Source organism: Brienomyrus brachyistius, chromosome 15 (assembly GCF_023856365.1).
Source record: "Brienomyrus brachyistius isolate T26 chromosome 15, BBRACH_0.4, whole genome shotgun sequence".
Lineage (NCBI taxonomy): Eukaryota > Metazoa > Chordata > Actinopteri > Osteoglossiformes > Mormyridae > Brienomyrus > Brienomyrus brachyistius.
The window spans coordinates 6,968,946-6,983,055 of NC_064547.1; the positions used below are offsets into that span (position 1 = coordinate 6,968,946).

At 41.0% G+C, this 14,110-nt stretch overlaps 1 protein-coding gene and 1 long non-coding RNA gene across 3 annotated transcripts in view; one reads left to right on the plus strand and one right to left on the minus strand.

The window, feature by feature from the left end:
* Positions 1 to 14,110, plus strand: part of LOC125708726 (catenin delta-2-like) — a 260,750-nt gene that overhangs the window by 14,376 nt on the left and 232,264 nt on the right. The window lies entirely within an intron of this gene.
* LOC125708742 (uncharacterized) lies at positions 1,706 to 6,417 on the minus strand. The gene is made up of 3 exons (XR_007382536.1): positions 6,317 to 6,417; positions 5,315 to 5,386; positions 1,706 to 1,722 (listed from the first exon to the last, which is right to left on the minus strand). It is a non-coding gene; the product is annotated as an uncharacterized LOC125708742 (long non-coding RNA).

Consider the following 14,110-nt stretch of genomic DNA (forward strand, 5'->3'; position numbering starts at 1 on the left):
GCTTTGTGGTTTTGTCGGCAGTTATGCAGGTGAACATTTCTTGTGTTCCTGTGCTTTTGCTATCTGTTAATTCAAGTGTCATTGAATCGTCTAGTTGGCATGAAAATGTGAATGATGGAGGAGAACCTATTACAGTATATCCCTTATTACCATGGCATTGTTATAACAAAATATTATTGATTAGCTAGTATTAAAGCATCTTTTTGAGACTGGAGCATGTTAAGGATACGCTAAATCTTTATTCATCTTGATGTCAGTAGGAACATGAGTCAAGAAAAAAAAATCTGTATTACAGTGATTTGAAAGCCCCGTCAAAATGTTGATTTTCTTGTATTTATATTGTATTTGTACAATTGCAATTTAAAATATGATACCAAAAAGTAAAGAATCACACAGAGCCTCATGTAATTGTAATTATTATAATTGTGATTGTTGACACAAGATATTCTGGCAGGTGGATGTTCTGTTGTCAGTTCTCAACGTCTTGACTATTTCCTATTAATATACCACTATAAGACTAAAGAACTTTAAATAGCGACACTGGGATATTATCTGCCAATCTGAGCACATCAGTTGTCATTGACATCATTGCTTCTGAACACGTCGGCAGCTGCCTGGGAAAACAGATTTTGTTTTACTGATCTACTTAAATCAAAATGAATGAATCAAGGCTTTGAACTTAGAACATCAGTCAAAGGTCAAGGCTAAGGCTAAATTTATTGATTAACTATTCAGTTTTCTTTAGTGAGTAATTATCTAGTTACCTGATTATTAATGATGAAATGGAGAGTCCTGGGCAAATTTAAAGCCCCCCTCACCCTGATTTTTTGAAGCCAGTGTATTATTTGTTTAAGCAAACAAAACAGTTTTTGCGTTCATTTAGAATTTTGTCTGCTTAATGAGTCATGGCTCCACTGTCTATAGACTGTCCCCTACCTATCATTCGCTGAGAACACAGTGGAGTGACAGTTAGCATCTGTCGGTTACAGACACAGCGCTTCCCAGATTTTTCAAGCTCACAAACAGTGCAGAAATCAAAGGACATTGTGATCCGGTATTTCGCTAGGTAGTACATTGTCCTACTTTTGGGAGATGGTGCAATGGTTGTGATGTAGTTGCATGTGTCTAATGACATTTCGTGTGCTTGGCATGAGTGGATTAGGGTAATTTTCTCATTACCGCGCTCTGTATGTGGTAAGTTTAATGTCAAATGGGTAAATTTCTGATGGCCCAAATACTCACTGGAAAAGATCTCCTTTTGTGTGATAAGAGGATATGCATGAAGAGCTTGGCAAACTTTTAACAAACTTCTCAGACATTTTCACATATCCATGGCAGTCTCATCTGTTTGACCACAGGAGTCTTGTACTCTTAAGGGGGGGAACATTTTAATGGAGTCTTGTTTCTTGGAAAACCTGTCTGTGCCATTTCCAGTGATTCAATTTCATGCTAGTTTGTCACGTAATGGTGGCGTACGGAGAGCTTTTCTGTGTGTAAGTATTCATTTTACATAATAAATGTCTTGGAAAAAGGCTTCCTGTATGAGGTGTGACTATTTTCAAGGTGGCTCTGGTAACTGTTGAAGGCAGAGAGTCATTTTCATCAAGTTCAGAAACATTAATGACTTATCTCCTTTATAATCTTCGATAGAAGCTGCTGTTTGATGGTGCGGAAGGGGATTTATGACCCGAGCACTTCTATATTCCTGTATTCCTGGTGTTTCTGATAAAGAAGATAAGATAAGAAAAAACCTTATTAATCCCGAGGCAAATTCTCGTGCCATTAACATGCTCAGTGCATCAGAAACAGGAATACGGGGCGTAGAGAGTCACAGTAGTGAGTCACAGTAGAGTGTCACAGACAGGATCGTCGATCACTTCAGCCTTAGTATGGAAAGTACTGAAAGTGCTAAACTTAAGAAATTAAAACTGTAGGATAAAGTGCAAATATTAAGGGACATTTCTCAAGAACCTGGTGTAAGTATTATTCAAATGAGAATACCATTGCTCTGATCTGTGACAGCAGTATGAACAGCAAAAGCCAGTCACCGAACAACGAGAGAACCTACAGCTGAACATGTGTTTAAACCATGAGTGGCACACAATGGAAATAAGACGCCTCTTCATACCTATGAACCCATTTCCACACAAATAAGGCGCATACAGTAGCACAATGAATGGAATGAAATGTGAAGACCCACGGAAACATGCAGCATTGTATTCATATCAGGCATGGGAGAGGCAGGAGGTGGCATCGGTGAAACCCGGGGAATGTCCTGTTGATCATCGCTACATCTGCTGTAATAGGTCGCTGTAATGAGCTTCATCTACTCTGCGGGAGGTTGCTGGGCATCAGGGGAGCCACTTGGACTCCAGATAGTAATTTAAGAAGCCATCAAACCGAGGCGAATGGGCTGTGAATGCATTTTTAATTTTTCAAACTATGGATAATCTGACTATTCTTTCTCCTATTGCTCTTCTAGCATGGGAAAGAGAGAGTGTACTCTGTGGATCTCCTTCAGAGTGTGATCAGTGTTTCAGCTGTTATTATTGCGGGAAAACATATGAAATCAAATCTAGATTATTTGTTTAGAGTGATTGTATGATATATCCAGGTCCTTTGGGATGCGTCTTGCTCATGGCAGCTTGCTTTGTTGACGTCGTAGTTTCGCATTTGGCACGCTGATGTTTCATTACTTCTGATTTGAACAGTGACCATCTTCTCCCTTGTCTTCTTCATTATATGCTGTTGAGTTCATGTTGACTTTAGTCAACCGTATAGACCAGTGTTTCGCAATCCGGGTCTCGGGGACGTATTTTCGTTCCCTCTGAGCTCCCTATCTGACAGTCCACATTTGGGAGCTGGGAGGGAGCAAAAAGGTGGACTGTCTGTGGGTCCCTGAGGACCAGATTGGGAAACACCAGTATAGACGTAGTCCTAATGATTGTCTCCAATGCACTGGATTTTCTCATAATATGAAAAATAACAGCTGCAGTCTTGGCTGTTTGTACTTCCAGTGAAAACTCAGGCCTGATTTGGTTAGGAATCCACTTGCTTGTTTTCTCTGCGGTTCACGGTATTCTTAAACGTCGTCGCCAGCGTCAGTGATCATCATGTCCTGCCACTTCATGGTCCAGCTTTCACATCCATACAGCGTCAGAAGAAGTGCCAAATTATAAACGATCCCAAACTAAATTTCTTATTACATCTTTGAGTCCTGGCAAATTTATTTTTTCTAGCACGCTCCATGCACCCTTGATAAGTACCACCCCGCACAGTATTTCTTAACTTCTGATTCCTTTGCTGCTGATCATTGCTGCAAGTACTAAAAATGCTCTCTAACCTAATTTTTAGCAATATCAACATTAATGTTGGCTGCAATTCCTGTGCTTTTATTTGTTTTCAGCTTTTTTATCCTGTTTTACTTTTTATATCATTGTCTTCAGATCTACTTCATGTCCATATCAGCAATCCGGAGGTACCCTGAATCCACAGTTGTTTATTTCCAGTCCACTTTCGTGCCTTTTGTACGCTGTGTGTAAGCTGAATAGGGACGGTGACGGTGTGCATCCTTGTCTAACTTCTTTACCAGTACGGAATCAATCAGTTTCTCTATTTCAAGTCCCCACTGTTCTTTCATGTGTTCCCTTCACTGTAAGAATTCTTCACATGGAAAATGCTGTGGTACAACCACTTTCCAGAGAATATTCTACTGGCTGTCCCCAGCATTCTATTGGACATTTCTTGGTCATCCCCAGCATTCTATTGGACGTTTCTTGGCCAGCCCCAGCATTCTATTGGACGTTTCTTGGCCGTCCCCAGCATTCTATTGGACATTTCTTGGGAATCCCCCACATTCTATTAGACATTTCTTGGTTATCCTCAGCGTTTTATTGGACATTTCTAGGCCATTGCTCACTTTGCTGAATCCAGCTTTTACTTCCAGCAGTTCTCTTCCTCTTTACAGCTTTACTTTATATTGAATTAGCATTAAATGAGACATGCATTGGCTTTTATGAGTATTCATACCAGGCAGCAATATATACACAGGTTAGTCTAAATCAAGGCACTAAATGCAGGGACAAGCTATACAGTCAAGTTTTATATACAGTAAAGGTTGGAAGCTGAATATAAATTAATACTCCAATATGTAGAACGATACAGTCATACACAGAAGACGCTAACCGAACTCAGTTAACACAGTAAACAAATATTCAAATCAGACATTCAAATACCCAGTCCATCTGTCGACAGTCTAGGTAGGTTTCTGGGGAGTCTCTTAATTGGAACTATTAAATAAACAGTCTTTGAACGTTGAAAGGAATGGATGGCATATTGTCCCGGTAGAGTTTGTTATGGATGAATAGTTGTGGAAAGTTAAGGGATCCAATGATAACAACGGGTACAATGAACAATGATGATGGTACAAATGATAAACTAAATAAAGAAACAGAAAACAGCAGAGAACAAGTATAACAAATAAGGAATCTCCAGATTTCTCTCCTACACAAATTCTGAAACTCTCCTACTTTTTACTTCCCTCTTCCTTGTTCAGCCCCTTCCTTTTGAACGTAAACTCCTTAAAGAGCCATGTACCACAGCAATACCCCACAGAACTGCTCTAAAGAAAAGGCGAGAGGTCCCCCATATGTTTGGGAGGGTACATTACATGAGTGAGCTTGGGGGTACCTTCCTTGCAGGCCCTAAGTGTTTCGGACTTGATATGTCATGTCAAGTATAATCTTGCTGGCATGTGAGATGAGGGAAATTGCGAGGTAGGTTGTACACTCTGTCAGTGCGTCACTCAATCACCCTGTTTTCTTTGGGTTAGAATATCAACTGATCTCTTGAAACAGCAAGACATTTAGTTGTTTTCAACATAAGCATAATAGCATAGCCATCATAACTTTGCATAATTTGGTCTTTTTTAATCGTTTGTAATGTTTCTGTTGGAATTCCATCGATCCTCATGGTCTTTGTTTTTGGCACTGAACTCAAGGCTAATATGACCTCGTATTGCCTCCATGCATCTGACCTCATTAAACATATCTTGGTTGTTGATGTTTTTGCTATAAAGGACTTCTGTGTATTGCTTCCAGATCTGCTTGATCCTTGTTCCATCAGTCATCATGTGATCATTTAAAGTCCCTCAGCATGGCCACCTGAGGCTGCAGCATCTTTGTAGATTCTGGGACCTTCTGGAAAACACTCCTTATTTTTCCGTATTTGTTTTCTTTGTCACTGACTTAGTAGATGCTGCCGTAATGTGTTCTTTGTCTTTCCTGTTATCTTTCCGGGGATTGCGATTTAGTACCTTTAAGGAATTATCCTTCCCGATTCTTGCTTCTCTATTTGCACAGTTGCCTTCTGTCGTCCACTTTGATTTCTTATGAGAGGAAATATGAAAAATATAATTATTAGGGAACGAGAATGGATAATGAAGTATTGGCATACTCGTGCTTTAAAAACATAATATGAGTTGAATTGAGTGTCAAAAAAGAAATGCAATTAAGTATGAAACGGCTGCTTTTCTCATCTGTTACAGCAGCTTATCCCTTTTCTCCCAAGACAGCTGAGATTATATATATATATATATGTGTGTGTGTGTGTGTGTGTGTGTATAGATGTATGTATTATTCACAGGTAATATTATATTTTATGTAGTTTTAAATTACATCCATCTATCTTTGTAGCAGCTCATGTTTGCTGGACTTTAGAGGGTAATTTTAAAAAGCTGAAAACCCCAAACCATATGGCTGGATGTTTTAGAAAACATTGCTGGACTGTAGTTTATAATAAATGATCTTTCTTTATTTCTGTGTGATTATTATTGGAATCTTAAAGTAATAATTTCTTATTGTTTTCCTTACGAAAATGGAAATATTTCTGTAACCTTGCTGCTTTGTGACAGTATTTTCTGTAAATAGTAATTTAAATACTAATGTGGTGATATTTTCACATCATTTTCTGTAGGTCAGTGAGAATCAGCATAATTATGCGTTCAGTATAGAGTATGTAAATGATGATGATTATGCCTTGAAAAGGTTTCAAAGATTTCAAAGCAGGAGCGGGCTTGTAATTGAAGAGAGCAGCAAAGAATATGTGTAAAGGTGGAGACTTTTATTTTGTTTTCTCCCAATGTGGGACAGCCAATCAGTCTCACTGCAGGTTTCCCTGCCAACGCATAATGGCCAACGGGAGGGCAGAACGCTGGCAAACGCCTCCTTGAATGTTTACGCTGTCGGCCGCCCACTTATTTTCGTGTTGTGGCTTTTGCTGTGTTGACGTAGCGAGCTTGGAGGAGGGCGGTGATCACCTGGATCCCACCTGCAAACCTCCAGGCACCCTGTTGTGCTGACCATCCTATTACAGAGGGGCAGGGGCGTGGGGGACCTGACTTTCAGGCTGACATCGACCTCATCACCACCTTCCAGCTGGATCTCCTATTCGTAAGGGCTCCATTTCCTGGTGCTGTATAGATATTCAAGATGTGCTGTGTGTCTTCAGTCTTTACACCAGCAAAAACGGAAAGTGCACTGACAGGATAATGTGCCCATTAAACCACAAATACTCTAGAAATAGCATTCTAGATCGATGGGACACATGATTGTTAGAGAAAACAGGCATTATGAACATACTCTACAAATCTGCAGGTCCTTACCTAGCCTCATCTCATAGAGCAGAAGTAGATATTTTACAAATAACTATATAATAATTTCGGAAAGTCTTTTGTTATATTTAATATTGCTGGAAATTGCTCTTATATTCTTTAATTCAAGAATTTTTGTGGGAATTGCGTTATGTGTGTTTTTGAGGTTAAGTTGCATGTAACATTGCTAGTATTGGATGTCAACCTGGTGAGAAATTGCCGGTTAATCTTACAGTTCTAGACATACGGCTACTGATGTAGGACAGTGAAGATACGTTTGATCATAGTTGACCTGGGACACAAATGGCTTGAATAGCTTCCGGGAATTTTATCAGATTTTTCAGAAGCACAACAAAGCACAGCTTCAGTGTAGCTCTGGGTGGGGTGGAGTGGGGGGGTTATTGCTTTGACAGGTTAAATGACGAGAGGGGGACAGTCCATCACGTCTCAGGTGGGAAAAGCAGGACTGGCAGAGTCCGTGACATGGATCTGAGGGCAGCGTGTTTCCTCAGCTCCGACAAAACACGAGCTCCCAGGTGCCGAGTCGGGGAATGGAAATGAAGGCCTGTCACTGGTTTGGCTCTTTCCGCTTCGGAGGAGGTGCTATTGTTTTTTCTTTTCCAAACTGCCCGTCGTGTGGCCACTGCAGAGGAGAGCTCGGCCAGTTTGAGGAAACAGTGACTTTCATATAACCACACACACACACACACACAGACACACACACATCTCGGGCAAGCTCATTCATTTCTATGAGAAAAATGCTAACGCTAACTATGAGAACCTTAACCCCTACCCAGCCCTAACCATAACCAAGCAAAATACAAGAGTTTTTTTTTACCCCCTTGTACCTTGAGCCCAACAAGTCTTATGTAATTTAAAAGAGCTTCAATTTTCCTTCCATTTTATGGTAGCACAGTGAAGGTTATACCGGCCTAAAATGTAATTACTCCATCCAACCATCCATTCATCCGTCCATGCACCTTCTAGAAGCTCCTCCTGCTTGCAGGGGAATCTGGAGCTTATCCCAGGCAGCATTGTAGGCATTCTGTGCATTTGGTGACAAGTGTTTGAACGGTTTATTCTCTTTACGTTATGTGTCATAAATGACTAAGCTATTCGCTTCATTTTTGCGAACACGTCCTTCGCCCTGTGGATTCTTGGCTGCGCAGTTTCGAGTTCTCTGGAACGGTCTGGCGGATGCGTCCGTGCTTAGCCTTGTTCCCGCAGATAGCTGGGCCTGAACGGGCCACAAAAGCGTAACCGGGCATTTCGTTCATCATACAAACAGTGCAGCTAGCTGAGGGAATCTATTCACGGTGGCAAGGACACGACTGAATGCACCGTCAGAGAGAAATGGCCTGGCCTATTCTAAGGTCACATTTTTGTGTGGCTCTGACTATTCTGTGACCCATTTTTTTATTTATTTAACCAAATGTGTTCTTTGTGTGTGTGGGGTGGGGGGGGGTTGTATTTAGAGGTGGCATTGAAACAAACAGATTGCTTTTTTAAAATGGTCAATGTGTCATCTGTTAATATTTTTCGGGCTGTATTGTGTTTGCTCAAACAGTCCTTTGTTTCTGTTGTGAAATGCTCACAGTGGATTGCAGTCTAAGCATTCCAAGGCAGAAGTAAAACAAATACATTTTCAATAAAAGAATATTCTCCATTATTCCATTTCGAGAATGTTCCACCAGAACGAAGAGTAATTTGTCTATCAATGTATTTGTGAATGCCTCCTTTATGTTAAGAATAAAACTATGGAGATCAAACCTGCATTAGGTTATTTTACTAGATTAATGAACTTATGGTGACGCTTTACTTAAGGCCATGTTTTTAGTAATTTATAAACATTCATAATGTGTTATGATGCATTCATAAAGCATTATAAACATGGCTATAAATATTTATAAGAAGGCGTAACACACACATACATATACATGTTGATACCTTCATAATGCAGTAGAAAACATCCTTAGTGTTTATACTGACTATATAATAAAGATATCTAAAGTGCATTATAAAGGTATCTATAGTGCATTATAAAGGTGCATTATAGTTCAGAGCTTCATAAAGCATTCATAATGCATAATACACATGGCTATAATGTGTTATGCCTTTTTATAAATATTTGTTCATAATGCTTTATGAGTGTATTATTATTTTTTTATAAATCATTAAAAACCTGGCCTTAAGAAAAGTGTTCCTGAGTATATAATGGCAGTAAATATGTAAAAATGGAAACACAAAACAGGAAAAGGAACAGAGACTTTCAGGTTTATAGCCCCAGATGCACACATGCTGCTACTGGGAGCTCCTCTTTTATAGCGATTTCTGAAATTCGGAGTAGTGTTTTTACACCTGCAGCTTCTGTTATTCTCGCTTTATACAGACGGACAGTTGCTAGATCTTGAATACCGTCATCCTGGTGCGTTGGAATAAACATGTGACAACGAGGTGGAATTCCTTCTAGAAGGTTCCAGCGATGGAGGAGGCGAGGAGGGGAATTAGATGGACTTTTTTTGGGGGCGGCTTGAGGCAGCAGGGGGGCAGGGGGAGGATTTCTGCCACTGGAAATGGCAGACATGGTATTCTCCAGAGTATCGAGGCTGCGGGAGGGGGGCCTGGGGGGACAGGGGAATCTAGCAATGGCCCTGACAGCGTGCTCCGGCGACTTTGACATTCCGAAGAATGCTTTCCGGGCCGCTCCTTGTCGGCAGAGAGAGAGCGGGAACTGTCAGCGGAGCAGGTGGTCAGTCCACACTACCAGCGGCCTCGGGATCGGAGGGGGGAGTTCGGGCAGACTGGGACATGGGGCACAATCCGCCGGACGCGGATCACTGTCAGTCCCTGCAGGGACCCGCCGCTCTCCGAGGTAGTGCAGCCCTGTCTGCTGTGCTCATGGCAGCTGCTATATATAATATACCAGAACCTTCTAGAAGGAGCCTCACCTTCTGTCTTCATTTTATAAAAAATCTGTCAAAACCTGCCCGCCTTCTGGTTCCCTGAATGTGTTCATGTGATGCTGGCTTGTTTGCTTTCTTTCTTATTATTATTTTTTTTTTTTCCTAGATACAGTGATAGTTTATTTTTGTAAACCTGCTGCTTCGGGAGCAACGTGTCGCATAAAACGAGTCCCCCACCAGGGGGCTCCTGCTGTTTTTAACGCACCATTTTCAATCAGGTATCCCACTGCTGTAGCTTTTTGTCCGGAGGAGTTACTACCCTCTAAATAACTGATGGCGCAGTGTGTGAGAATTACAGTCTCCCTTGCGGCTAAAGCAGCCAGGAAGGAGGCCCATAAAACACAAGCGTCACGACGGTGGTGCGGCAATTAAGTCTGCGTTAAATTGGCATAGTAAGCCCATTAGCGGAAGTTTCCAGACGGTTCTCTAAGCAGAAATATTAATTTTGGAGCCAGTTAGCCGGCAACAGAAATGGAGAGATGCTTATGTTATTTCCAATGTTGCCCCTAATAAGACACTGTAAGGATGCCTGTCTGTGTCAAACTGATGTGATGAATCTCGTTTTACTTTTGTTTTTTTTTCACATTTACGTTTTTTTTTTTCTGCAGATATATGTGTGTGTACATATGCATAGGCATACAGCTCTTGATGTGGTTTTGATATATCACCGTATTTCAAATATGGCCGCAGTCAGAGGATGTGCTGTTAGGTAAACTGTCATCTCGAAATTGCTTGCAGCGAATGACTGGATGCTTGTTGTCTGTGTACCCTGTGATGAACTGGCTTCCCATCCAAGGTGCACCCCTGCCTTAGCTCCAGGCCCCCATGTGACCCTGACCAAGACAAGTGGTTTGATGGATGGATGGATGGATGGATGGATGCTATAACTATAGAAAATATGATACAGACCAACAACTGCTTAGATGAGTTTTTGTACATCTTTCCAGGAGTTACTTGATTGGGCTCTAGCCCTACTGGATATACAATTGTTTCACATTAAATGGCTAACAAGTTTTGAAGCAGGGTTAGGGCCATTCTGGAATGCATTCATCAGTTCCAGTCCAAATCAGGAAATGGAACAGGAGTTGGGATTGGAAAAAAAACTATGGGGAACAGAATTGGAACTGAATTTGAATTTCTGGCAAATTTAAATTCCAACTCTGATTCCATGTCCTGATTTGAATTGGAATTGAGGACTGCATTTCTGAATGGCCCCAACCCTGTTATGAAGTACAACCCACCCTAGAGCAGTCACTGAGCACTTTACTGGGGACAAGGCAGCAAAGCCAGGGACTCGCCGTCCACATTGTTGCAGTGGTTCCGGTCTCCTAAGCCTAACCCAAAAACCCTGGAACCCTAAGCTTTGCTTGCTTATGTGGAGTTGAGGTGGCTTTTGTGAGTCCCATTAAACCTGCGAAGTAAAACCTGAAACACGCATTTTGCAGCCCCCTTAGTGCTCGGACATCTGGGAATCTGGTGGATCATTAGTGTCCAGGCCACTTTTACTAGCTCAATAGAACATAATAATAAGTGGGCCATTTGAATTGCATATTTTGGAATCTGTTGACCTGCTACGTAATTGTTCATGTAATTTATGAACAAATTTTAAAGCGATTCCGTGACATTTAATTAAGAATGGTGAGTGCTAATTAATACTTTGCAGCGTTTTTTAAATGAATCTCACACAAACGTGTTGGGTAATGTGCAACTTTGTAATTCGCCTGCCGCTTTATGCGCTGCCTTGTGAATCTTTCAATGGGGCAGCTTTTTTAAAGTCTCACCATACATAATTACTTTTCATAGTCCATCAAAAAAATCATCTACCTTCATTTACAATGGGCCCTTTATTGAATAACAGTTACGGCAGTTTTTAAACAATACACTGTCTCAAGAACCTGTGGGCATCAACCATTTAAGCAGTAATTTATATTTGCACTATTACAGTATTGTATTAGTTAATTCCTACTCTGGGTGGACTGGAGTTTGCTCTGCCGCTTGCTTTGGCTTGGATAGGTTCTAGGCTCACGTCCCTGTACTGCATAAGCAGGTTTGTAACGTGGATGGATACTTATGACAATGCCACATTTGCGTCAAACACATCTGATGTTTCTCAATAACCAATCACAATTAAGTGAGCTGCACTGCTGGAATCTCTTCCTTAACATTTTATTTTGTACCGTCCCTTTAAAGAAAGCAAAAGTCAACTAGACCTTGGGGTTGGTCTTCCCTGGGTCACTGCTGCTTTTGCACAGAGAATAAGCTCCACCCCTCCCGACATTTCAGGTGTCTGTCACAAAGCAGGAGATGTTACCCTGGATCCTATGGGGCCTGAAGCTACCTACAACTGGCCTGAACTGCTGCTCATGCCAGCTAAGAGTATCAGAAGCTGGAGTTGCATGCCGGCTAGCTATGCTACTCTACAGATAGCTTCTAATCTCCTCTCCTCTTAATCTTCCTGCCAGCCTGTTGAGTTCAAAGGCTCACATTTTGTTTATCTTATGCTAAATTGTGGCTACTGCCGTATCCTCTACCTTTCTCAGGATCTGTCACAAAGATTAATCTGTCTACAGTAGCCAAATTGACATGCTGAAGTTGCCCTGGATCACTGAAAATCGAAGTAGTTGCAAATTCCATATAAATAAGATTAACACTGGCTTAACTAGTTAATCAATTATCGAGTCGATCAGCCAATGGGCTGCCTCTGCTGTCATCGTCTTCCCTTAAGTACGACAGATGCAGATGGGGATAAATTATCGAATTAGATAATCGATCTGTGAATAAGCCATTGGAACATTCCGTTCAGTTGGTAAGTAACCAGATAAAGCCAAATCCTTATCTTTTTAATCACTGTCTGTTGATAGCTATCCCCAGATACAAATGTCTATCAGCTAGTTACTCATCCAATAAATTAACAAGCATCCAGGACATATTCAATATTTATTTACTTTAACAAGAACCGCAAGAAGAATAAACTCAAAGCATTGGGGAATCAGATTCTGCTTTGTCTTCTGTTAAGTCCTCAGCTTGAGATTGTGAACAGTAAGAATACAGAAATACCCAAAGTAGATCAGTCGTTTTCAGGCCTGATTTCCCAGCCCTTTGTGAATTCTGCTTCTCAATCAGAGTGACCTCTAATTAATTTAAGCTTGGGAGTACTGCTGCTAAATTCTAGTGAATGTGTCACAACATGTGATCTATTAATGGTTACAACCTGAAGTATTTTCAACATGTGGTATAGATGTGGATGCAGTGTCACTCTGTGATACTGTCCCTGCACGTAGTCGCTTTAGCTTGGGCAGGAACCTATACAAAGTAATTTTTTTAAGATAACAATTACTCAAAGTTCCTAACCATGATTCAGCTTTCTAATTTGGGTGGTAGAACAGATTAGTATTTAACTGAAGAAGGATTAATTAGTTATTTACTAAGTTTGCTAACTGTGAAGAGCTAACAAGTAATAATCAAATAAATGCATATAATTATATATATATATATATATATATATATATATATATATATATATATAAATAATCAATGAGCTAAAGCATTATGACACATGTATGCCCATGTGAACCGAATAATGTTGACTAGCTCGTAAAGATGGTGCAAACGGTAAGCTAACATTTGCCGTCGTCGTTACCATGCTGAATGTATAAGCGATGGACGGCGGTAAAGTCTATGACAAGGGCGAAATCGTTATAGCCAGACGACTGGGTCAGAGTTTCTCCAAAACAGCAAGGCTTGTGGGGTGCTCACGGTCCAGCGTGGAGAGTCCCTGCTGAGTATGAGAGGGAAACACCGCGATCCACTGACAGGGTGTCGAGCGACCAGGACTCATCAATGCGGGGTGTGAATAAGGCCATCGGGCTAGTTGTGCCACACAAGGGCCACTGTGACACAAATAGGAGATCGTTTCAATGACGGTCCTTGAAGTAATGTGTCACGACACACGGCGCATTGAGCATGGGGGGGGCATAAAAATGTAAAAAATGGGATAGACCAAGCAATGGGAGGCAGGATGGGAGGCTGGGGGGAACCTGGAATGTAAAACACGGGATACTTTGGGGTGTGGGAGAGAGGATCGGGGGGGGAACCGAGAATGTGAAAACCAGGATAGACTGGACTGGGGGAGGGAGGAGCGGGGAGAGAAATTCTTAATCATTCAGGTTATTTGTCTTTGCAAACAACTGTGGAATAATATTCCATTTAGTGTTGAGACATTGCATAGTTTTTATTAAGGCAGTAAACCAAATACTGGCTCTACAGGTGGTCTATTTGATTTTTTTTATGCCTTTAGAGATTGCTGTTTACAAATATATAAGCACAACCTGCCTTAAATGCTATTGATTTTCTCTGCTGTTTGTTGATTCGTTTGCTTGATACACTGTTTTTATCCAATACGCAGAGGGATTCATACTGTGTAAATATATGTTTCTGCACACTACTGAAAGGTTATCTGAGTTAAAATCAAGTACAATAATTACCCCAATCTAACTGT